The sequence below is a fragment of the Sinohyriopsis cumingii genome, chromosome 16 (genome assembly GCF_028554795.1).
Source record: "Sinohyriopsis cumingii isolate HCF-2022 chromosome 16, ASM2855479v2, whole genome shotgun sequence".
NCBI lineage: Eukaryota > Metazoa > Mollusca > Bivalvia > Unionida > Unionidae > Sinohyriopsis > Sinohyriopsis cumingii.
Window position 1 is genome coordinate 59,954,919 of NC_142976.1, and position 27,912 is coordinate 59,982,830.

At 38.5% G+C, this 27,912-nt stretch overlaps 1 long non-coding RNA gene across 1 annotated transcript; it reads right to left on the reverse strand.

Moving 5' to 3' along the window:
* Positions 1 to 612: 612 nt before the first annotated feature.
* Positions 613 to 8,234, reverse strand: LOC149780511 (uncharacterized). The gene is made up of 3 exons (XR_016414899.1): positions 7,774 to 8,234; positions 6,449 to 6,591; positions 613 to 2,157 (listed from the first exon to the last, which is right to left on the reverse strand). It is a non-coding gene; the product is annotated as an uncharacterized LOC149780511 (long non-coding RNA).
* Between the last annotated feature and the right edge of the window lie 19,678 nt (positions 8,235 to 27,912).

Below are 27,912 nucleotides of genomic sequence, written 5' to 3' on the forward strand. Positions count from 1 at the left end.
TGCACTAGATGCATTAAATCACTTAAGATTTAACACACTGATGCTGTGTTATATTTTTGATGACCTTTGGAATGTTTGTATGAAACAATACAAACTTGACCCATCACATTAATCCAGTGCACCAGGGCTAGCTCACACACACACATTAATTCTGCCTACTATTATCAAGCATTCTTCTACATAATCCAGGGATAGCACATTCCGTTCTGTCTGGTGTATATTTATAATTCTCTCTCTCTCTCTCTCTCTCTCTCTCTCTCTCTCAATCTAATCTAATCTAATCTAATCTAATCTAATCTAATCTAATCTAATCTAATCTAATCTAATCTAATCTAATCTAATCTAATCTAATCTAATCTAATCTAATCTAATCTAATCTAATCTAATCTAATCTAATCTAATCTAATCTAATCTAATCTATCTATCTATCTATCTATCTATCTATCTATCTATCTATCTATCTATCTATCTATCTATCTATCTATCTATCTATCTATCTATCTATATATATATATATATATATATACACGAAACATTCCTTATAGTCAATCACTTAGGATTAGGAGCATTTGCTCTGATGAGACAGCTTTCGATAGGAGGTGTGGAGAACTGACCCAATGTCTGACAAAGTGGTGCTATATCAAAGATATAATAGTGGAAGCCATACATAATGTTTGATAAACAAACCGAACTGGCCACCTAAAATACAAGAGAAAAGAAAACGTTGATCGAACACCTCTCCTCCTCACGTTCCACCTAGAGCACTCACAAGTGGGTAGCATCATTCACAAACATTGATCAATCATTGAATAATTTAAACCACTTAAATCCACAATTCCACACAAACTAGTTGTGCATTTCACAGGCCTGAAAATGTAAAAGACATTCCAGTCAGGGCATATTTAAAGCCACTCATAAATCAAATAATAGATGGGAAATCGAAGCTTTGTGGAAACAAACGATGCAAGACGCACCAACATATGAAGGAAACAAACACATTGTCCAGCCCAGTCACAGGTGGAAAGCTTCGTATTCACTACCTTACTATAACAACAACATAGAAAATGTGATCCACCTCGCCACATGTAAAGCACGTTGTTTCGAATATGCTGAAAAACACAGAAATTAATTATTAGAATGAATCTTCACATATCAGACTGGCAAACCAATAAAGTGAAAAAGAGCCCAGTGGCAGAATATTTCTCTTCTCCAAGGTCTACTTACAAATATGTCATATTGACTGGGATCGCCCATTACTCCAAATGGGGTATACAAAATAGGAAATCCTAAAGCTTATTGGATTCGCCTGCTGCGTACACTCAAAACCCAGGTATGTATCAATGCATTGGTAACAAGAAACATACAGGTTACCAAAATCACATTTTCCTGACATTTATTTGCTTTCTCAAACACACGATCTTAACTACCATTTTTATTTAAAAATGTCAACCCAACATCCCATCATTTATAACTTTATTTAAATAAGCAAACGTATCAAAATATTATATACAGAATGGAAATATTATATCCAGGAAGGAAAAATTTGTAGACCCCGCAAACATTTCATTGATGACCTACTACAGCAGACGATTGGGGTCAGTTTTAATTCCTGCCTTGCTAGCACTAAAACTTAGCAACACTCAACATCCTTCAGCCTTTATTTTGAATTTAATTGTACTTATCTACAGAAAACGCAATGTATACTTTGTATAGTACTCGCGTTTTATTGTTTTGTTATGTTGTCTTTTCTGTAATTATCTTTTGTGGCTTTGTATCCTTGAAAAAGAAATCGGCAGATTTAGAAAAAGCTTGTGCAGTTTTTCTGTCATACATATATTGAGAGTGGAATTAGCATAATTCCATATAGGCATACTATATCAAATTACCAACTCTTCTCAGTCATAGACGGCAAAAAGTGGAGAACCTTAATTTAATTCACACGTTCTTCATTATGTACGTGGTCGTCAATACCTTCTTTTATAGGCAATGGGCTAATACATACTAGCTGGAAGCTTAAGATGGCCAAATGTTGAACAGAAGAGTATAGCTCGTCCTCGGTCCTACAGATGAACTTGTTAAACGCCCACGATGGTAAGGACGCAGAGTGGAATTTAGACGTTAATTTGCAGATACAACTTCAGGCACAATCTCATTGCTCTGGAAAAGATAGTTCCAGAAGAAAATTAATTTGCATTGCGTATACTCCCAGCACAGCTAAAATGTGTAAGTTATTATTATTATTATTATTCACGCACTTTAGAATCAAGCGTTGAGATATTGTCCATGTGGCATTATGTTGCCAACTCATCTCCTAAACGGCTGGATGGAAATTCGCGAAATAATAGTTATCTTGCCTTATGGCGGTCATTCTAGCCTCCTACATATATATACAGCGATGTTGTCCGCCGTCCTCGCTCTGGCTATAATAAACTAACTTCTAGTTTTCATGTAAGTTTTCATTGTTATGTATATCTATGTTTTTATGACTCGTGTTACATGATTTTGTCTAATTTTCGTAATTTTTTTATTCATGACCATAAATTGTAGTGATTATCTATAGCTAGATTTGGCGTACGTACGTATGGTCTGTTTGGAGATATTAAAGAAGGTAAAATTGCATATAATCTATAAAGAGATGCTTACTTACGTCGTGACAGTTACTAATAATATAATTATTCGTAAATATGTTTACGAGATTCGGCCTTTTTCCCACTGGGCAGATCGGTCAGGTGGTATCTTAAAACAATTAAGTTAATTCTTATTGGCTGCGTTAGGTCATATAAATAGGTATTTTGAAATATTAGATTGAGTAGTAAGATCTATCACATGGGGTATATTGCGACATATTGTCGTAAGAGACTTTTGAAGGTGCATATAAAGAGAGAACTGAGCGATCAGATTCATTCATATTTTAGAGTCATTCTTTTTTCTTGTGTTCCTAATGTAACATTAAATCCGCAGACATATTTTATTTTGTTCTTAGATATTATTTGATCGGAAAAACATTTATTTTTATTGTTTTTTTTTTGAAATAGTAAGTGGTTATTGGACTATAATATTGTTTTGGAACTATTGTGAATTATTCAAATTAGTTCTGGACAACACAATTTTGACAACATCGCGATTCTTGGCGGACCAGTTTATTTCCGGTTATAAAATTTATACGGAACTTTACATTCTTTTGGATTTTCATGGAAGTTTTTCAGCATTATTTTGGATTCACTTCATCATTTATAACTTTGATAATTAAATTATTTAAGTATTACAAAACTTGCTGGTTTCGTTTGTTCTGTAGTTTAGTTATGACCACAGTGTCGTAACATCATTAAAAATTATATGCCATCACTGTGTTCTTGTAAAATATGAAACACTTCTGTCATGGTGCAATAGATAGGCAGATTATTGCTTTTGTTCTGTTTTTCCTAGATGAATATAACAGCCCACAAACTGAAGATAAACAAAACATTACATATTGATACCGACATAGTTTTATAATGATAAAAGTCAGTACATGTATTTATTCTTCAAACCGTTATTAATTGAATGAAAAAGAGTTTATTATTATGTGAAAAATAATTTACAATAAAAACGATTGATGAAGAAGATTGTTGGAGGTGTCTCTACTATGACCACAAAGTCCCATGACCTATGCAAGTATAAATAACTGTTCTGAACGTTCTAAAACGAATAAAAGTTAATAAAATATGCTTAACTGATAGAAAGTATAATCGTACTATCTGCCTAAAAATTACACAAGCAAGCGAGAAAATATTTCTTTATATGTTGATATATAATCATATGAGAAGGTTATTAACGGAAAGAAATACATTTTGACCATGATCGATTACTTTTTCCAAATATACATGGTTTAAGAAAGTGAAGTTTATAAAAAAGCACGATATATATGATGCATTTACAGAAATCTATAAAATGCAAAAACCTGAAAAGTTGGGGTCTATTAAGGGAAATATTTGTAAAACAGCACAGTTAATGCATCATCGGAGTAAGAAAATATGGAGTATTTTTCCACTTATTCTGACGATAAAGTTTTTTTTAAAAAAAAGGTTTAATATAACCATGAAAGCTATATTTTGGAAATACTTACCCAAAATTATTGAATGTATTGCCTAACGTCCTTCCTGCACTGAATTGACCCAACAATCGAGTCCATCATAATCAGAATAGCAAAATTGAGTTGAATCAACAGAGAAACAAAATCCATGAGCATTCATTCACAATATGACTCTCAATTTTAATTTTAAGTAGACCAAAACTACAATTCTTATTGAAACTACTGTCGAGGGCGCGACGAAGTTCAAAGGCCGCTGGGCGGTGCTATGTGCGCATTAATCTTGTTATTGTGTATAGATGAATACGGTTGTGTGTTTATTTTTTAATACAGCATAGATTCAGCGACTTTTGTTTCTTGTAGTGTATTGTTTATAATTAAGACTTAGGTAGAAAAAGAAAAAAAAATATAATAAAAAGGTTACTGCATTTATATGGCAAAATATGAGCTCGTTTTCTCGGATAAATATTCGACCCTCAAAGGTCGTGCACTGTTAATCCAAAAAAATCTCGTTCATATTTTCTATTCAAGTGCGGTAACCTATAAATATGGAATGCATATAATAAAGGTCTGATTGGGAATGTTGTTTTAAATTACTATTAAATCGTACAAACACTGGCTACAGGCCAACTGGCAGAAACATTTCATTAAACACGACTTCATATCAGTAATTTTACAATAAATGTTAAAGAGCGGTTTCCTGAAAGGGAACTACTGTGGAGATATTCAATTTACTCGGACCTTATCCTTAATATGTTTGTAAAGTATTAACGTCAGACGACGTTTTCAGCACATACATTCTGACAAAATATTATAATGATTTGACCCATTAATCCAGAGACATAGCAACAATCATTACTGATATTACATGATCTATAACGGTAAATACAGAGCAAATCTCACTTTTGAATGATAGAATTATGACTTCTAACTGGTTTCTATCACGAATAACCTTGCAAACTGCTCCCCTGATAAATTGGTAAACCTTTCCAGACAAGATAACATGCAACCTTAAGAGCACACCTACCTACCTACCTACCTACCTACAAGGGGGCCCTTGGTGACCAAGTCGTCTAAGGCGTTGGCCCTTTCTAATCACTGCCATCTCACTTGGGTCTGCTTGGGCTCAAGTCTTCCATAGGTCGGTGATCTTACCAGGTTTTTCCTCCATCAGTTATTCTGACCGCCATGGATAGCCTATCATGCACTGAAACCCATCGCAACATCAACAACCTACCTACCTACCGATCTACTTACCTACCGACCTCCCTACCTACCTACGTACATACATACATACATATGCATGCTATAGATAAACACATACTTACGTACATACATACACACATACACACATACATACACACATACATACACACATACATATGTTATAGATAAAAGTAGCAAAAACATGTGTCATATACCATAAAAAGAGGGCTAGCTCTTTAGGTTTGTATTTTTAGATGAAACCTTTGATTTGTTTAGAAAACTTAAGATCTTTCTTTTGAATTTCAAACTGACGATATCCTACGATCTTACGCCTAACTGACATAATTGTAAGGGAAATAACCTCTGAAGGAAAACTGTTTAAACGAAATATGTGCTATGAGAACATTTAGCAGACACATTTGTGGTCGTTCTTTTGAACGTTTTGTTAGCTCTGTCCTGGCAAAGTTTATCAACTATTTATAAGAAAACAAATATCTAAATTGTTATCTTTCCTGGCTGAAATTATAATAGTCTTTATGGAAAATACATCTATTTTTGCTTCTTATCTTCCCCGAGTTTAAAGCAGCGAAATTTCAAGTATCCACACCTTGTTGTCTTTCAAGGTTAGAGTTCTGGAGCTTCGTACAAATATGGTAATGAGTGTTATTTACTTTCTGTATCAGCGTGTATCTTAATATAATGTTGGTTCTTGTTCCTTATACATTTGACCAGTCAGCAGTCTTGACGTTTATAAAGATTCGAATCCAGTTTTATGTCAGCTCAAGTCTTCATGATATTGTAGCTTTTTCACAACAATGGTTGCAAATCTACAGACTGCAGAAGAGCGGGTAAATCTCTCTCTCTCTCTTTTGATTAGCCTCAACGTGCTCCATAGTTGTCTTCCAGAAGATATTTCCCTTGTAAGAATTTCCTTGTAAGACATGTTATGTAGGTCCAGCCAAAAACATTAGATACCGTCAAAGTGGAATTTTGTGTTTTTTGCATTCAGATATCGAGCTAATAGAGTTACAGTATAGAGGAAGATGATATATATATATATATATATATATATATATATATATATATATATATATATATATATATATATATATATATATATATATATACACATACATACATACATACAAGTAAATGTAAGCTTAAAAATCCTACTGTGTTTGAACTTCCGCCGCATGAGCTGTGTGTAGGCATCAGAACCTGGAACACATTTCACCTTGGTCTCTTGTCAGTCGTTTTCTCGGTCATGGCAGAAGCAATATGGCGGACAGGAAATCGCCATCTTTGATCTTACCTTGCTGAAAAAAAAAAAAAAAAAAAACATGGTTTGAGGCTGATAAATTCTTTTGACGAAACAAACGCCTTTGTCATAGAAATAAAACATCCCCAGTTGATTTAGCGATTCGAAAAGAAGCGTGTTCTTACACATATAAACCCCGGCTGGAATTGAAAGTTGCAAATTTAGTTCTTGAACCTTAAAACCAGTTTGGACAAACACAGTAGATTGGACCCAGGTATTCTACTATCTTCTGTATATATGTGCAACAGTCATTATCCACACTGAATCATATGGGATGAATACTATATTAGGCTCATTCGTAGAGTACAACATGACAAAATGAGCATGGAAATTCTACCTTGCCCCATGTAGTCTTATTTCAGTTTATGTTTGATTAAACAAAGTACATCATCTATCTCTATCATATTGTTTAATTAATTGATTAATTAATTTAGTTAATTGACACTGGTAAGGAAGTAATACGTCCATAGTAATGCGATGGGATCACTGAATTATCCCTGCAATTGTCACAATTTGCAAAGATGGAAGACGTATGATAATCTTTGCAGTTGTTTATCTAAATGTGAGACGTAATCAATTTAATTAAATCGGCGCAAAATGAGAAAGAAAAATCATAGAAGTTGACTGGTCCATGAGCATATCTATATACACAGGTATATAAAAAAACAGGTGCTGTCTTGGCTGATTCAAGCGGGACATCGGTTTAAAAAACAAGAACCAAGTCGTTTTGATGTCTCGAAAATTTACGTAGTCGATAGTAAGCCACACTAGTTTGTATGTGATGTATAACAAAAGTCATCATTAATGTATCATATATTTTCCTTAAATATTATAGATTATGTACAGATCTAATCGAAGTCACGTTAGCTCAGATATATACAGATCTTTATAATTGTGTTTTATTAACTTATTATTGGTCTAAATCTGTCTTGGTATAGTAGCCTAAATAGTTCGAGGTAACGATTATATTTCTCTTGAAGTTTTTATACTAGTATACTATCGGTGGAATATTTCCGTATGTAAGTGGTATGGTCTTAAATATATGACTTTTAGTGCCTTCTTTAATTTGCAACCGTACCATTGACAATTACTGCTATACTGACGTTCCTGAAATTTTGCAGTATTACACGTTCTGACACTCACGTCATTACATTCAATAAAAGTCATACCAAAGACTTACAAAAAAGGTCCTAACAGCTGCCTCGCTTGGCGCTCAGTATTAAGAGGTTAGTATTAGGACTGGTCAGCCTGATGTCAGGATAATGTGACTGGGTGGGACATCATGCTACATGTCCGCGACATGATGCCCAAGTGCTAGGCATCACTGTAAACTGCTACGCTGCAGACATCGTAGCGACATGACTTAACAATTGTTAAAGACACGCTAAAAATCCAAATCACACAAACACTTAGACAGCTTATAATGTCCACGCACTCAGTGGCGTCGCTAGGGTTGGTGTCACCCGGTGCGGTACATCATGGTGTCATCCCTTCGGACCTCCCTCATGCACAAAATTCAAAAATTGTATGGACAGTCATTTTGGTGTCGCCTCTTTTGATAGTCTCACCCGGTGCGGTCTGCACCTCCCGCACAATCCTAGTGATGCCACTGCACGCACTAGCTACAGCACTTGTAGGAACTACGCTGTGAAAGTAAACAAAATGAATTATTGGTTGTTGTTTTCACATTGCAATAATTTACTAAGTGTGATAATATATAATACTATTAAATGGCTTTTATTTTATATTTTCACGGGCTAAATTTGTGATTTGGATCGTCCGGTAACGTCAATGCCTTCATTATTATATTCGCTTAACTGCGTTGCGTTTACGAAATAATAGCACATATCGCCCTCCACCCTTGGTACCATACAAAGAAAAGTAAAACTTCTAAACGTTCAATTGATCTTTTCATTCTTTTGTTTGCTTTGCTTTGCGTTTTCTTTTTTCTTTCTTTCATTTGTTTCCCGTAAGAATGACAGAATAAGGATAGGGTCCCTAGTGCCATATTTAAACTTTTTTTTTGGGGGGGGGGGGGCACCAGCCAGATCCCCCCCCCCCCCAGTAGAAGCCTACATTTTTTATGCATTTTTGTTTTCCTCCCAGATGTGTTGCTATGTATTATTTTAGAGTTCTTTTGAAAAGAAGAACTAGGATTAGGGTATTTGTACCATTCCCTAGTGTGCCTATAGGGTTGTTCCTCCGAGAGTGATTTCTATTACCCTCTCGGATTTCCTCCCCCAGTAATTTGGTGACCTTGCTAGGGTCCCCTATGTCCCGTGTTTGCGCTATATGTTATGATTGCTATATTCGTGTTCTTGTAGCGACAGCATTCTTTGTCAAATCTATATCATGAGCCCAGTTGTCTTAACAATTCCCGTGTTTATAATTACAACGGGAGTATATATTAAGAATTTGGAATTTTGGCGAGCGGTGATGTTTTAATCTAAGTTTTTTAAACCTTATGGGTTTATGTGTGTGTATTAAAATCAACCTCTCAGCTATGATGATGAGACTGTGCTCCAAGAGGGGTTCACACTTTTTTATTTTTTGTATGTCTCCCCCATGGAGCAGGTCTATTTATACTTATGGAAAAGACCGAAATATTTTGTCAATATATATCCTTCGGGATTGTAGCACAGTAAAGAGCTGCGCTGTTGTTAGTAGTAAACAGATTATATTAAGTGTTTTAGATGGGTAATCAAGGGTTATTTTGTTTGTTTAGTCTATCTCATAAGGGTTTCTTTTCCAGACTCTTATGGGCCTGTTCACTTCGCGTAGTGCCATGTGACATAGCCCCATAACGTCCTTATCCGTACTTTCCTCATGAGGGCTCCTATTTATCTATGATTATGACTTGGCCACATTCTTTCATTGTATTAACTATATAGCTTGTTATCTTGTAAAGTGTTTGTTTACTAAAGTTCCCATCTAAATACAGTAGATTCTGTGGTTTATATGTATGTTTTTTTGTATTTCTGTTATTAACTCTTTTCTACTGTCCTCTGTTTTTTATACGTTGTATTATTGTATGTTTTTTTGAAAAAGGGCCTATTTTGCAGTGGGCATTTAGGCGGTGCTCTGACCATATACCTTCTCGCTGCCGCCTCTCCCGTCAACCATGCATCATGCATGTATTTGAAGGAGAGGCTTTGAATTTTGAGGGAGCCTAGTTTGGACCAATGTCCCCATGCTCTCTTCCAATTTACATACATATTTTCCCTCTCTATTTTACAAGGTAATTTTCCAGTTATATCATCCCTAATCCATTGGTATGTTAATTTTCCATCCATTTCCCACAGTTCTTTCCTATCCCTATATTTTAATAATAAGTCTTTTATACTTTTAAATTTTCTCGGACCTTCTAATAGTTTTGTAAGTTTATTATTTTTATATATGTCCACCCTATTTCTTAAAATAAAACCAAACCAATATATATAAATTCCCTCCCACGGCAATTTTGAATCAGCATTTATTTTTTTAAACCTGTAACAAGATAACCGGGTGGGATATTTCGGATTGACAACAGAACACGTTTTGACGACACATATATATGGTTTAATGTGGTGATTTATATGAGCAGTAGATTATGAAGATGTGTGCGTATTTATGATCCAAATATTGGATCTATTTAACATAAACGCACAGTTTCAAAGATGGAAAAAACCCCAAATAAATTAGTTCAGTAACACTAAAACACAGGATAAATGATTTCACAAATGATTCAATAATGGAAAGATGAATATAGTTCACTCAAATAGTAAACGATGTAAGCTTTTTACACATAGTAAAAATGTATTCGCTCAGGTAGCGAAATTATGTCACTGAACACAAGAACGGATATACCATCTATCCTTCCAGTCCTGAATGACACACTGGGCCTTACTAACCCAAAATTAGCCTACAGTTAATAAAATACATGTATGGAGATGCACTCCGTTACCCATGCACCATATCCGCTCCACATTTCCTACGAATCAATTTCACAACTGCTATAGACTCCGGACCCTCGGAATACTATGATCACTCGGAACATTAGACCCTCCGGACACTTCAAATATTAGACCCTCCGAACACCCTGGTCCTTTGACGGCTCTACAGCTGGGTCACCTTTGTCACTCTTGACATTAGACACTCCGGACGCTAGACATTAGACACTCCAGCACCTTAAACGCTCCGGACAAACGGACATTTCTACACTCGGACAACACCGGACACCCCGGATATTCCTACTCTCAGACAACACCGGACACCCCGGATATTCCTACCTTCAGACAACACCGGACACCCCGGATATTCCTACCTTCAGACAACACCGGACACCCCGGATATTCCTACCCTCAAAACAGCTGAAAATATACCCGATACAGTGTACTAAACTTGATACAGACATAATAACGTAAGGACGTTATACATGGTAAGTTATAAAGATTATATTATTATGGCAATTACAGAATGACAGGTTCAATAGTAACCTAACCCTGCTCGATAAGACTAGAGTAAACAATTCTTTAAAAAAAATGTAGCTTTACATTACCAATATAAATCCTGTACTACGCTGCAACAAGAATAAAAAATAAATGCACGCATTATGCTGTATAAAGAAAACTTTATAACAAACATGCAAAGGTAAATATGGTAATACACTAGTTATCACTTAAGACCAAAAAAGTTACCTACCCCTACAGCTGAAGTTGTGCGAATCCTTTAAGCAGGCCGCTTGCTGACAAAACCATTAGTATTGTAAAGACCCTTTACATGCAGTAACATATTAATACCTTTAGAATTTTCGTTTTGCCGTATCGAAAGCACCTTGCACGTGTGGCATAGGACGAATCGTACTCACGATTTCGAAATACAATAGACCATATATATAATCACCCTCGGGTATCGTTGTACAGAGATAAAAAACGAAACTCGAGTACATGTATTTAATGAACAACATTTACACCATTCCGTGACAAAACCTATTTAAAATATTTGTTATTTTTAAAAGTATGGGGCTCGGTAGCCCAATCCCACCCATTTCTTTAGCTCTATATAAAGTTTCCTTATTAATATAATGTAATTTAAAATCCCATATATATTTAATAATTAGTTTGTCTATGTTATTTAGAGTGACGTTGTTTATATCTGTTGATTTCATAATAGTTTATATTAGTATACATGTAACTTTTTGCCACTTGGGCCCGTTCCATTAAGCATAGTGGCGTAAGTGCCCAGATATCAACATTTTTTTTTATTTCATTTTCCATTATTTTACAGTTTTCCTTTTCCTCATCGCTTCCAAAGTATATGCCTAGTGCTTTTACTATATTTTTAAACAGGTGGGCTGGTAAAGCCGAGTGTCTACCACGCCAGTTGCCTATCTCTAGAATTTCTGTTTTGTCGTGATTTATTTGCGATCCTGATGCTTGTCCGAATTTTTCATATTCCTTTATTAAGTGTTCAAAGGACTTCGGATCGTCTAGAAGGTTCGTGCAATCATCTGCATGTTGCAGCATTTTCACTTCGTCTTTTAAGTTTGGAACTTTTATACCTTTTATTTCCTTATTTAGTTTTATGCTGATACTTAGCATTTCGATTGCTATTACATATAATAGCACTGACAGTGGGCATCCTTGTCTCACTGATCTTTGTATTTCAAATTTTTCTGTCATGGTTCCATTATTCTGTACTCTAGAAGTTATGATGTTGTAGAGTATTTTAGTCCATTTTCGGAAATTTTCTCCGAATCCAAATTTTCCTAATACTTTCTGTATATAGTTATGTTCAATTCTGTCAAAGGCTTTTTCTTGGTCAAAATGTACCATAGCAGCGTTTTTTCCTTTATCCTGTAAATAATCTATAATCGTTCTTATATTTAATATGTTACTTTGTATGTCTCTCTTTTCAGGTCCACATGTTTGATTTATATTAATTATTTGGTCCATACCCTTTTTTTAACCTATTTGCTAAAATTTTACTTAAAATCTTGTAATCCATATTTAGGAGGGAGATGGGCCTCCAGTTTTTTAAATCATCTTTTTCTCCTTTACCTTTGTATATTAAAATAATAATTCCTTCTCTCATTGTTTCAGTCACTTCGTTATTTTATTTAAAGAATATTATTATATAACCATTCAAGAATGGGCAACAACTCTCCACAGAATTTCATATAGAATTCTGCGGAAAGTCCATCTCCTCCTGGTGATTTCCCTTTATTCATGGTCTGGATGCTTTCTGTTATTTCCTCCTTCGAGATAAATTCGTCACATAAGGTTTTATGTTCTGTCGTAATTTTCTCGCAGGGGATTTTGTTTTAAATATTCATCTATTTTTTCGTCTGTGATATCCTGCGATTTATATAGTTTCGCGTAAAAATCTTTAATAAGTTCCATAATTTTTTCTTTTTCTGTTACTATTTCATTTCCAGTTATTTTTAATTTATCTAGTATCTTTTCTCCCCCCATCCTTTTTTCCTCTTTTTTATATAATCCCTCTGCCTTTTTATATACTTGAGTAAATTTTCCCGCCCTGATTTCTTTCCCTCTAGTTTCTTCCCTTGATAATTCATCCAATCTGTTTTTTTTACTTTGGTTTCTAAATCTCTATTATTTATTTTTTGGAGTTGGAATCTAATGGCCTCTCTTTCGATTTCACTTTCCTACTTCTTATGTTTGAATATTTAATTGCAATTTCTTTAAATTTTCTTTTTAAAACTTCCCATTTTGTCATTACATCCAAATTTTCCTTTTGTTTAAAATTCTCTATTTCCTGTTTAATTTCGTGTGTAAAATTGGTATCTCTTAATAATGAGTTATTTAACATCCATCTTCCCTTTCCCCATTGTATCCTACTTGTAATTTCCATAGTCATGCTTATAAGTTTGTGATCAGAAATTTTAAAATCAATTAGCTCTGATTCTTTATGTATTTTCTCATTATAATTGGTACACAAAAATTTATCTAACCTACTTCCTTTATTTGTTTTATATTCATATGTATATTGTTTTCTTAATAAATTTCGCCTTCTATGAATATCTATTAGTTTATGTTTCTTTATAAAAAGAATCCATTTCCGGTTTTATACTTATGTCATTTGGAGCTAAGTCCCCTTCTCTACCTATATTTTCACCCACCCAGTTAAAATCACCTCCTAAAATTAGATTTTCCATTGAGTACTTTTCCAAACATTTTGACAAATTTTCTATAAAAGTTTTCTTTAGATCCCTATTTGCTGGCATGTATATATTAATAAGATGTGTTTTTTCAATAATAATGTGCAAAAGCCTCCCCTTGAAAAATTTCCGTTCTTCTATTCTTTCCCATACCAGACCCCTTTTATTTTTTATAAGAGTTGCTACTCCCTCCCAGTGTCATTTCCTTCATAATTATTTATTAAGAGTATGCCATCTAAATAACTTTCACATGCTATCCTGTTTTCATTATTAAACCCACTGTGCGTTTCTTGAAAGAAGATTACATCGTATTTTAAGTCTTTAGGAAATTTAAAAATTTTGTCTTTGTTTATTCCATTAACATTAATATACAGGAGTTGCAAGTTTATTCCTTCCATTCCTGTCTCTTACCAGGGTGTTGCACTGATGGTTATACTTTATAAACAATTATATTTTATATTTATTTAGAAATTATTGGGAAATTTGCGTGATGGGGGCACTGGTTTCCCCACCCCCCTCAGATGAGCTACATGTAATTTCATTCTCTGATGTTATTGTGTTTTGGGGAGTTGTTTCCTGCATTGAACTGTTTGTTTCCTCTGTTGCATCTGTCTTAATTGTTTCTTTTGTCTCTTCTTTTTTAGTGTGTTCCTCTGTGTCATTTTCCATTTCTATCCCTGTGTCGTATTCCGATTCATCTTCTGGATCACTGTATTGGTTGGTTTCTTCTTCCTCTTCATCATCAGTGGTATCTTTTTCACCCTCTCGGTCAGTCTCTTCCTCTTCCCTTATCTTCTTTTGTTTTGTTTGAGATTTCTGGTTGGTTCCCTTTGTGGGCGATGCAGCCCTCTCTTGGGGGGAATCATAGTCTGCTTTTCTTCTTTTCCTGTTTCTCTTGGGTAGAGGTGTAAATGTTAGGGGTGCACTTGTTCCCTCCTCTTTTTGGCTTTGCTCTATCTCTAAACCCTCAAATCTGTTCATGGTAGTTATCAATCCTTCAGTTCCTTGTGTGGGGGACCTTCTGGTTTTATTTGGGCTTAGGTATTTCTCCCACTCCAAAGTTTTCTGTCCTTCAATTTGTGTTATGTCAAGCTCTGGTAACTCTTTTATTTCTTCTTCTGTATTTTTTTCCTCTCTTATCTGCTTTATATGGTTGAGTATTTCCGTACTTCTTTCCAGATTTCCTGTTTGTTTGTTGTTGTTGTTGTTGCTGCTGCTGTGGAGGTTTTTGGGTAGCTACCTTGCTTGCATAGGTTCCCCCTGGTTGGGAATTTATTCCCTGACAGTCCCTAGGGCCATGTCCTGTCTGTTGGCACATGGGGCACGTTCTATCATTTTCACTCCCCTGGTACCACGATTTTAGACGAAAACCGAGGACGTAGAAGAAGACCGGAATTTTCTTCGCGTCTTCTCTGCTTACATATATGAGTCTATTTCCGGATTTCATCTGTTTCAATCAGAGGTTGGTTGCCTTTGGGATAGAGAACGTACTTGTTTATCCCTCCATTTTGTAGGGCCTCTATCTTGCCTATATCCATGCCGAGTGTGTGCAGCGCCATCAATATTTCACTTTTTCTTGCCGGGGATGTTGCGCCTCCAAAGTCTAGGGTCTGGCATCCCTCTGGGTGGTTGACAATCATCCTCGTATCTTCTATTACGGTGTTGAAATATTGCTTTATTTTCGAGCCTCTCGGTACTGATCCTGTATGCATGGTCTCAGTTTCCATTATTGCCTTGCTTGCTTGCATTCAGAGGAAACTACAGGTCTCACAACACTGTTACTATAAAGTAAGTTTTTGGAATGGTTTTATTCCTAAATTACAGCGGATAATACCCTACCATTTTAAAGCAAAACATAAATTTTGAGGCCTATCAATTAGCAGCAGAGGGGGCGAATCGGACATTTTGTCCAATCGTTATTTTGCTTAATTATTACTTTCTGCACTCAGCGGATCCGGTGTAATCAGCGCTGGTAAAAAAAAAAACGACGTCGGTCCATCCTACACGATGGTGACGTCATTTGGTTTAATTAACACCTTCTGCGCGCCGATCCCCAGCGTCGTCAGCGTCCGGTAAGCACATCGACGACCGCGTCGATGTCATCGCCCCCTCTGCTGCTAAGGAGTTATTTACAATGAAAATTATTTACAACTAACCGAATATTTGGTCAAGTCCGATACGATATCGTGTCCGAGGATCATGTAAATTTATCGTTACAAATCCATGTGGGGTCGACTGAGCATGACTAAAAAAGTTTCGAAAACCATTAAAGTCCATGTCACCGCCGCACCATGTCTGCCAAATATTTCGTAGCGTGTGTGTATCAACGCCGTTGAATACAGCAAGAATATTACAGTTATCTCTGATTACTTTTGGAATCTGAGTATACCGTTGAGTGACATATATCACGTCAGTGTTTTTATGCCTGCCTCTGGAAAATATCCTAGCTGGGTTTTTTTGATTGTCTAACATAACATCATCGTACACGACTAGATTGTTAACGTCGCCATCAATATCATCAATACCTGGTGCATCATTGATATCTGTAATAAACTCAATAACATTTTTTTTAGCGATCGCTGATGCATTCTCGTTGAAATCTTTCAACACCTCGTAGCATCGTTGATCATCCACGCTAGGAGCAACCAAATACAACTTATCCCACTTCATCCATCTCATTATTAAATTGAGTAACAATTGCGTCTTGCCGGATCCAGATGGTCCGATGATAATCATCCGGATCGAGTTTGGTAACGCTGCAACATGCTTAACTGGTTCTCTTGTTTTAGTCGCCGAAAAATCAATTATATTCATATCTCTATACATAAATTATGGATCTATATTGTGTGAAGTGTAGAGTACGTACTGGCACAAATGATATGACAACCGCTACAACAAGAAATAACAGATCGGCGCTTACTGGCAAGTGTGTACAATGCGGTACAAAGAAATTTAGATTTATTTCTATTAGACCCGGAGATGTTTTAAAAAAAAGCGAGGAGGTGACATCGCAGCCAAATTGGCAAAACTCCCCGGAACACCGTGGGCAAAGTATCCAGGAGAAAAGCACCTCCCAGGATATAACTACTGTGGCCCTGGAACACGATTAGATATCAGACTCGATGATCAAAATCAGCCCAAACCCGGTGAGTATCCAATAAACGCTATCGATAAGGCGTGTCATGCTCATGATGTTGCTTACAAAAGTAGCTATCTGCAACAGCGTCATATCGCGGATGTAAAATTAATTCACGCATTAAATGCTATTCCTGATAAATCCGTCAAAGAAAAATTGGCCTCATGGTTGGTAAAATCGGCTATGAAAGGTAAATTAATGATTGGAAGCGGAGCTTCTCGCGCTGGTAATTGAAAACGCTAGCGTTTATAATAACAACATGGAATCCATCTATTATTCTCCGAGAGGATACTGGAAGGGGAAGGCCGCAATTGGTAAGCTTGCAAGCGCTGCAAAGGTAACAAAGACCACTGCGGCTAATTGGTTATCCAAACAGGCTATATGGCAAATCTATCTACCACCGCCTAAACAAATCAACTTTTCGCGCTTTGATGTCAGCGTACCTAATGAAGTTCATCAGGCTGATATACTATTTTTGTCGCATGACAACGGTTACAAATACGCGCTAACCGTAGTTGATGTTGCGAGTCGATACAAACAAGCGGAGCCGTTAAAAACAAAGTCAGCAACTGAAGTAGCCGATGCGTTTGAGCGGATTTATCAAAGAGGTTCTCTGCGTTGGCCAAATCTATTACAAGTTGATCCCGGTAGTGAATTTCGCGGCGCTGTTCTATCAACGCTGAAACATCATAGCGTCGCGATACGACGAGGTCATACTGCGCTACATCGTGATCAGGCAATTGTTGAACGATTCAATCGGACTCTCGCTGAACGGTTATTTGGATATCAATACGCGAAGGAATTCATCCAAGAAAAACGATCTCGTGAATGGGTCAAAAGGTTGCCAGGCGTAATTGCCGCGTTAAATAACGAGATTACCCGAGCAATCAACATGAAGCCCAGCGACGCGATTAAATACGAGTATATACCCGGAAAATCAAAAATAGATAGTGTTTCCAAGCCGATTCTCGGCGATGTTACCGTGAGATATCTATATGAACCAGGAGAGCTTGAAGGCGGTAAAAAAAGAGCTACTGATCCTATTTGGAGTGTTACCACACATAACATATCAACGATAACACGATCAACTGGTAGACCACCGATCTACAGACTGGATTCAACTGCTCCTCAGCGCGGATTTACACGCGAGCAACTACAAGTGATACCTAACGATACTCAATTACCCCCACGTGGTCTTAACTAGCGCCGTTGCGTCTATTGCACTCAAGACAGGTCAACCTCACATTGTTTTTGACATGACCGAGACTGTTATCGATCCTATCCACGGTAAATTGGCGAGTGTCTTTATCCGAATAACGCCAACTCATTATACAATTGCAACTCGCGCAGTGATTATTCTGTTGTTGTCGTAGCGAGATTATTAATTCGGCATCAATATCAAAACGCCGCTGTTTTTTTTTATCCTGTTGGCGGTAACCCGAGAGTTTTCTATTAATGACGCTTGCATCGATAATGTCGTTGTCGTTGGTGACTCCGTCACTGACTTCGTCAACAACAATTCTTCGAAGCTGATTTATCCTTCGTACTCTGGACACTGCAAGATAGACTAGATTTGACCATTCGATGCGATTATCAACTATCCAAACAATTGTGTCCGTGATGGTTAGTCCCTGCGAGGAATGTATTGTTGTTGCGTATCCTAGCGTCCACGGGGATTTATCAGCACGTAGCGCGTCCTCGACGACGCTGATATCAACGAGCACGATATCATTCAGCACGAGAATTTGTTTTTCTGTCCGGCCTGGAATTTCAACTTCAATGTTCTGCCGCCGTGTGTCCGCGGGTCTATAACATAACGGCACTGGACGCGTTGGAAACTTTTCCTTATGCAACGTAAACAACTTCCGCTGAAGTGTGTCTCTGACTATCTTTCTACTCGCTACAATCAAATCGTTTGGTCTCCATGTTTCCCAGAATTCATTTAACGGCGTTTCCGGAATCACCTCGCGAATTATTTCACATTGAATTCTATCCGGCTGTAATCTGATTAATTTCTTAACCTCGCGCAGTTGTTCATCAAGTGCTCGGTAATCAGTATCGGTTTCTTCATAATAGTCCACAAAACCCCTTAACCAATCATGTGGACCCTCGCCGACAAATGGTGGTGGTTGGCCATGGTCCCCACACATGATTACCGCTGTATTCGCGCGCAGCAACCACTCAAGAAACATTTGTAAAGTATCTAACGAAACAGTACATATCTCATCCCAGATGATAATATCGGGAATAAATTTTTCACCCATTCGATCAGGAGTCCACTCACCGCCGCTGTATCGAAAAAAGCTGTGATAAGTAACGGCGTCAACATTTCGTTGTTTTATCTCTCGCGCTAGTCTATGGGTCGGTGTAAGCACGATTATACTTGCCCGCGTTCGAAATAATTCAATTGCCCGAGTCGTCTTTCCTGACCCGCCACAGCCGCTTAAATAAACCGTCTTGTGTCTACAAATTGGATCAGAACACGATGGTGCATTAGACCATTCTGACAATTTATCACCGCGTAAGTAGTTGTTCTCAACGGTGACATCTGCTGACGGGGAATAATCGCGTCGTATTTCATTTTTAATTCTCCATGTACCCCAACTCTCGTCCGGACTAGTAAACTCGGCTACGTTTCCCTTATACGCTACGTCAATATAAAACGAATCAACTGCTACTCTAACCGCGGTATCGGGGAATCTATTTATCATCGAGAATAAATTGATAGCGGCATAACCCAGCATAGACGCCCTCAAATGCGGGTATGCTGGGCTGTCTCCATCGCTGTAGGTAACAACTGTACCCAACCTTGTTCCATTGGACAAGAAAGCTGTTTTGCAGTTCACGTATCTATTTTTCGCCACTGCGTCCTTGATTACGAAATCATATTCTGCGTCATCTATAATCAGCCGTGAGCAATATCGTTTGTAGTCGTGGTTTTTTCCACCTTGTGTAAACTTACCAATTATTCTTCTACCGAGATCTTTTGCCTCGTGGTTTCGTTGGTTGAATATCCTCCTGGACCATTCGATGATATATTCCTCGTCGGCATCAATGTTTTTTCTGGACTCGTCAATTATGCTGTCTAGACGCTCCGGTTCTGGTAACCAGACTTCAGTCTGCGCCCGGTATGATATAATTGCGTCACTGACAATCAACGAAACTAGCATGCTACAATCAATCATATACCGTAGCAGCGCTATTGGCAGCCACTTCTTTTCAGCCATGTGTCTACCGATCCAAATATAGCAACAGCGATGGAGTCCTGCCGCGAATTCAAATGATACTATGCGAGCGAATCCGGTTAAATCAAAATCAGGCAGTGGTCCATTAATAGCAACACGAGTCATTTCATGACTGGGGTGTCCAAATCGTCTAAAGTACTCGGCGGCGGATCCATACCCGAGAAAACTCGCTGGATAACAGGCAACCATATCAACCGAGATCATAGCGTCGCGGTTGTATTCAGTGTTCCATAATCCACCGTGATAATACTCCAAACAACTGGATTGTACATCCGGCAGAAATTCCTTGCGCGTTGGTCTCCACGCATTTTTCCTTGCTGCAACATGAGCCGCAACCGATGGAATCGTAAAACAATTTGTTAGCAGTTGTTCATCATGCTCCTCAAATTCTATGGCGGTTTTTTTCATCCTGTTGTGAAATGCTTCAGTGCGATATAATTCACCGTTTGGCCTTACAAACTGATCAAAGGTATCCGCATCGTTTTCAGCGCTGCGAAGTAACCACACTGATACAGGATCGTTTTTACACAAGTAGGCAATAGCATCAAATAGTTTCCTCTCCGCGAGAAAACCATCCCGGAAGAATTCTTCTCCTAAAAATTCTTCGGGTATATACTTTACTGTTCTATCCCGTGGAAATATTGTGATCACGGGCGTCCATGCGTGTTCGTTATGATCGATAATTTTGATTGGGGCTCCCTTCGATTTGTACTTTGATTCGTGTAATACTTCACCGGTTATCGTTGTAACGGTTATTGGAAATCTCAGCGATGTTTCTAATCTCGCTATGTCGCTGATGGTCGCTCCACGCTCTTTTACGGTTAGTTCCCACTGGTTGATTTTGCTACGTCGTAAATCAGTCAATTTGTTTCCTCGACATGCATTTGTAAAATGCTCTATTATTCGTTCTGCTACACAATTTATCCCCGTTGACTGTTTCATCGGTTTCAGTTTTCCGATATCAGGTTTCTTATTTAACGGGTATATTCCATAAACAACTGCTGTTTCAGGATACGCTCGTTCATAGTATGGTCTGTCAATTCCGGTTAACAACCCCGGCTTGGAGTCGCGGCTGACAGTGACTGTTTTCTTGTCGCTGAAAACTGGTTCAAATTTATCACGTATGATCCAATCGCCTGATTTCACCCGGACAATGAATTTTACTCTGAAGAAATACCTTTTACTGTCAAGTTGTGATATTATCATTGCTGCGCGGTTGTCGTTCATGGTAGCATCAACAACACCATCAATTCGAAATGTTGACCAACTATGAGATGCACCATCACGTTTGAATTCATTGATACAATCGCGTATTTTATTCAACAGGGTTCTATCGTTTATTAACGCTTTTGGTGTGTCCTTGAGGACTCTATCGAGATTGAACTTAATATTTTTCCGGGGCTTAATTACTGCTAATCTCTCAAACTCATCCATATAATTAAAACAAGTATTTAAATGAAAGAATATAGTATAATGAATCACTGCAAATGGTTGATGATTGGGTCGACAACCCCGTGCAATAAATCATGTAGAGGTGAATTCTGCGGGTATCATTTACAAAGCGTTCGTAATGGTTCTCTTGGCCCCCTCCCGTGCTTGGTTTGCCACGTTGGTGTAAGAGGAAAATCGCAGTTGTGTATTAATTGTGGCGGAAAGCGATACAGGGAACTAAAACGCTATTATGACAAGCGAATTAAAAACGCCGTCATTGACCCCACCGCCGACTTCGTCATCAAAACCCCCCAAGACTACGTTGAAAGATTCATAATTAAACCAAATAATAAATTAGACAAGTAGTATTATTATACAAATGGACCAAGAATTTCAGCCGCATCCTGTGCTCGTCAATTACGAGGCGTCTCGCGACGGCATTGTTAGAAATCGTAGACTGAAGAAACCAGTTGGCACCGTAAATAATCACGGGTATTTGATGTTTACTGCTGGAGGGAAAAAATATCTCTGTCACAGAATCATCTATGAATGTTTCCACGGATTAATCGAGAATGGACTTGTGATTGATCATATTAATAGTAATAAGACTGATAATTCTCTTACAAACCTGCAAACTGTCTCTCAGAGTGAAAATAGTAAAAAAGGCCAAACCGGTAAATACCCAAAGAAAGCAAAACCCGTAAGGTCATTTGATACAACAACTCACGAGGAAAAAATATTTCAGTCGATGAATGAAGCAGGAAAATATTTTGACATTTGTATCACCTCAATACGATTTGTTGCAGAACGAGTATATCAAACAGCAATCTCAAAAAAGACCGGGTATAGAATTCGATTTTCATATGTAGATACGAAGTCACCAGCGCCATAGGCGCTGACAAGGCCACCGGCGCTGACAATAAATTGTCCATTCCGGAAGAAAACAAAGTATGAACACCTTCGGAATTGATACACGGGGTTTCATTTTTTTTATTTAAAAACAAGATGTTTTATAAGAATAATGAATATCGAAGACATCAATAATATATTAACTGAGATTTCAAAATTAAAAAATCAAGGAATTGAATTATCTGATGGTCTCGACAGTGAAAAAATATTATCCGATTATGAGATTATTAACGAACAGTCGAAACGGGGGCGTTTTACCCTGGCCCGCGAGTACTTTTTTATAAAACGATTGCAACATACGATTAATGAAAACTTGTACCACAATGACGCAAATGCATTCATTGGACTATTCACTGCCGTTGAAATAATACGAAAAAAACTCGGACGTGTTTATGAACGACGCCGGGAGATTTCTAGTAAAATCAAAAACATTAGAAGGATTATAGACGAAAACTCCGGCGAGAAATTAGAAATTGCTTCGCAATTGCAATAATGGTAGGCGAATCACTTACTACTCGGCTAGCCAGAGAGCGACTAGCAGCGCTTAAAAAGTTCATACCGTTACGAGACAGGGTCCGAGAACAACTTCAAACGCGGCAACAAATGCAAACTGATTTTACTGTTGGAAGCGAACAACTGTTTGCCCCGGTAACTAAAGCGACCAAAGATGTTACGGCGGCAACTGTACCCGTTCTTGGTGCGCTTGAAAAGATAGCGGCAGAGACCGAACAAACAAAAAGGTCTTTAGAAACACTCCCTGCGAAAATAGCGGCTGCTACAACACGGAGGCCACCACCACTCGCTATAACCGAACCACAAGAACCTTATGTTACAATGGCCGACGAGGAAGAATTAGGTGCTACTGCGAAAGAACCAGAAGAAGAAATACCCGAAGAAACACCAGAAGAAGAAATACCGGAAGAAAAAGAGGGGAATATACCCCGTATTGTACTCAAGAAGAGCACAATAGATGAAATTAGAGGCTTCAGCAACAGGGAAGAATTAATTAATTTTGCTGCCAACAATTTTGCTAAGAGCATACGAGATAAGAAGCATATCAATAGCGGTTACGAGAAAAATATAAAGTCGTTAAAGGACTGGGCAAGAATAGTGTATTTAGCGAGTAAACATAAAGATGCATTACCACATCGTAGTAAATCCGATTACGACGCATTCCACAAGGAAGTTAAGAGTATAACACCAAAAAAAGGAAAAGGATACTCTGTTGGTAAAGAATCCTACGGCGTTACCTGTCCTGGTAGTGTTCTCAGTGATATATCACGGCTAGAGGTACTAATCGGAGGAAAACGAGCCGGAAATAACTCTCCGGAAATAATCAATGAGGCCGCTGATATTTGCAAGCGGTTATTTGCAGGCGGTATTATGGACATTAATGCATATCGAACGCTCATAGACGAACTCGTGGATGATTAATTGGAAAACTGGTGTTTTTAATAAGGATGATCATACACTACAACCATGATAAACCAGTACTCGTCTACGTGGTAAACTCGCGATTGCCTGTTTACCGCGCGTACTATGGAGATGGTCTCGGTAGCACCATTGCGGGGTTATTTACAAGAATGGCTCCAAAAGTAGCGCCGTTAGCCAAACAATTAGGAATGAAGGCTATTGATGTTATTCGTGATAAGGGTATTAGTGCCATTGGAGATGTTGCCGGAAGGGCGTTTTCTGCCGCGCGGGACAAACTAATGTCGTTGGTGAAATCCAAGAGATTTTCAAGAAAAAAACAGATGCCATCAACGACAGTGATGCCTGCGAATGTCAGTAAAGTAATAAATAACGCCGTGGAAGAAAAATTAGAGTCGTTGGCGACTTCGCCATCCGCCGATGCGGCAACCAACGCGCTCATGAACGCGATAGCGGGGAGTGGTTTAAATTCAAAGAATTTACGACGAAAACGACGTTGATGGATTTCAATTGAAAACATCAACATGATAAATAATAGAATGTTTGCGCGAACCGCTGATCCCGCGTTTGATATGGACGCCCCAGTGCGCAGGGATGATTCTGTCCGTGATTATCAATTTTATTCTTATTATGCAGCGCAACCCGACCTACGATCGCGAATTGAACTTCAAGTCCAAGATACCAGTAAATATTTTTTGCCGTGTGAAGCGTTTATCGAAATCGAGGGAGAACTCGTGACAAATGCCGCCGATAATGCACCATACGCAGATGACCATCGTGTTCGAGTTGGCTTCGTCAACAACGGTATCATGGCGTTATTTGAGAGCGCCAGATATCTTATTGACGGGCGAGAAATTGAATCAATAGAACGCGAGGTTGATGTTGCAACGACGATAATTGGGTTAGCGAGATACTCGGATGATTATACAAGATCGGCGGGCCCATCTATGATGTTTGCGAAGGACACCACCAATAACGCTGACCATATTCAGTACATCAACGTGCTGGCGGAAAAAAATACCGCAGTTGACCAGGTTGAAGCAACCAATCCAGATCGCAGAGCAAAACCAGGCGCTAATTTCAATATTATAAAAAGCACCAACAATGATTACAATCTAGGATTCGCAGCACGAGTAGGAATGTTGCAAGGACCACGCCGACAGTTTTCATGCGCGATTCCACTCCATCACATATTTGGATTCTGCAGAAATGTTAGAAAAGTCATCTATGGGGCTAAGCATACAATCGCGCTGACGCGAAGGGGCGATGATAACAATGCAATATGGCATGCTGCTGGCGTCGCTGCCGGTAAAGTCATTTTAACTAAAATGGCATTGTGGATGCCGGTGCTGACTCCATCAGTTACCACGGAAGCACGATTGTTAGCATTTATGGAACAGGGAGGGAAATCGCTGTTGAGTTGGCTAGCGGTAACAACTGATGCTAAAGAGGATAACGTCGCCGATACGTTTACATGGCACTTGGCGTCAAAACAGGGTGTTTCAGCCCCGCGTCATATATTCATAGCGCTGCAGAATAGGGAACGATTGGGTAGTCAAGAACGCAGCCATATGATATTTGATCAATTAGGAGTCAGGGATGTTTCGCTGAGAATAAACGGACAACAGGAACCATCCGAGGATATACAGCTTAATTACGGCGACAACCATATCGCACGTGTGTATCATCGATTGCTGTCGTATATGGGTCGTGATCAAAACGTCGACACTGGTTTGCAAATATCACAACTTGATTTTAAAAACCTGTATCCGATTTATTATTTTTCGCTGGAACATCTTGATTTAACGAGACAATCCGTCGTTGATATACACTTCCGAGCTCGTATAGCCCCGGGTGGTGTTAATTACAGAGCGGTTGCTGTCATTCTCAGCGATAAATCAATGCTGCTAGAAGGCGTTGGTGGACGAATGAGAATCGTTGATGCGCCAGTGGAAAACATGTAATTGAAAGCACAAAACGCGTTTACAATAAATGTCGTATAGTGTCGTCAGTGTAGAGTTGACTGATGGTCAAGTCAAGAAATTACGATCAAAGTCGGCTAAACAATGCGGAACCACAATAACGCTGAAGCCGTCACAGATGGCAGGTGGTAATCATAAGATATCGTTGACGGCGCGTCAAATAAAACATTTCAATGATGCGATGAAGAATAAAAAGGGTGTTCAAATAGATTTTTCAGCCGCAGCAATTAAAAACATGGAAAAGACCGGTGGGATATTTCCGCTGTTAGCTGCGATTCCGGCATTGATTGCCGCGGCCGCACCAGCAGTGGCTAAGGCGGCGGCGTTGGGGGCCGTTGGTACCGCGGCGGGGATGGCATTGAAGAAGGCAACCGGGAAAGGCTACAAAAAAAAACGACCCGTAGCCGGAAAGGGTCTAAGACTACCGGGAACCCCGTATTCATGGTACTCGGGAAAGGGTCTAAGACTACCGGGAACCGTTTATTGACTCGGGAGTCAATGACTCCTGAGTCTATGACTCCCATGTCTAATTTTGATTTAATAGACGCCGCAAACGCGTTAGCGATAAAAAACTTCAGAGGTGTTTTTATGAGGGATCAATTGCCGGCGGCACCAAGGAATATTGAAACCGGCATAATTAACCTCGATGGGTCCTCCGGAGCGGGAACTCATTGGGTTGCGTACGCGATTGATCCGCGCGCGATCGTCTATTTTGATTCATACGGGTTAGCCCCGCCGAAAGAGTTCATGCGGTATATCCGGGCGTGTTCAGCCCGGGCGTGTTCAGCCCGGGTTTTTTATTCCACGCTGCCAACACAGCAATTGAGTGACCCACCGATATGTGGCCGTGAGGTATTGAACGTACTCGCGGCGATTTCATCATCGCGGAAACCACCTCATGTGGTTGTAAACGAATACACTAGTGGGGTCGTAGAAGCTCAACGGATTTTAGAGAATAACATTTACAATAACGATGATTGATATTTGGGGACGACCGGTTTCGGCGCTGAAAGAATCCACGGAAACGGCCGCCGCCGACATAAAAAAACTAATTGAGGATGAAATCGCTGATACGTTGAACTTAACCAGTGTTGACCCAGATGAAATAGTTGTATTTCAAGACCGCCAGGGTAAATTGAAATCCGGTAATGTGTCGCTAAATGACGTTTTATTACGACAGCGTGATGCCGCCGAGAACACCATCGCGTTGTATACCGGCGACGGACTACTCAAACCGGGTAGACATATAGTGGAGATAGAGAATACGATAGAATTAATCCAAGACGGTGTTATAAGGTTGAATAGATCAATAATCGAACTCGAAGGGCATGTGAAAGCAACTATCGATAGATTTTTTGGGTACCCGATAGTATTCGAACCAAATCTTGCAACAATAAAAAATACTATTTTGGAGTTTACGACGCTGTCGGGCCAATTTTACACGTTACGAAAAAATGTTAACAGGATCGATGACAACTTTGATAAATTCCTTGGTAAAAAAAATACCAAGCCGGATGAAATCACAATAACTATAAATGATATCACTGCGTATGGACAGGAAATAGAAACAATCAAAACTGATGTTGAAGCGAACAAAAAGGGTGTGGACGCGCATGAACGGGAAATAGAAATAATCGGCGCTAATGTTGCAACGATCATAAATAATGTAGACTCGCATGGACGGAAAATAGAAACAATCAAAACTGATGTTACAACGATCATAAATAATATGGACGCGCACACACAGGAAATAGGAACAATCAAAACTGATGTTGAAGCGAACAAAAAGGGTGTGGACGCGCATACACAGGAAATAGGAACAATCAAAACTGATGTTGAAGCGAACAAAAAAAATGTAGACGCGTATTGGCGGGGAATAGGATTAATCAAAACTGATGTTGCAGCGAACAAAAAAGGTATAGACGTACATACATATGAAATAGGAACAATCAAACTTGATGTTGCAGCGAACAAAAAAAGTATGACCGAGAATACACGGGAAATAGAAACAATCAAAACTAATGTT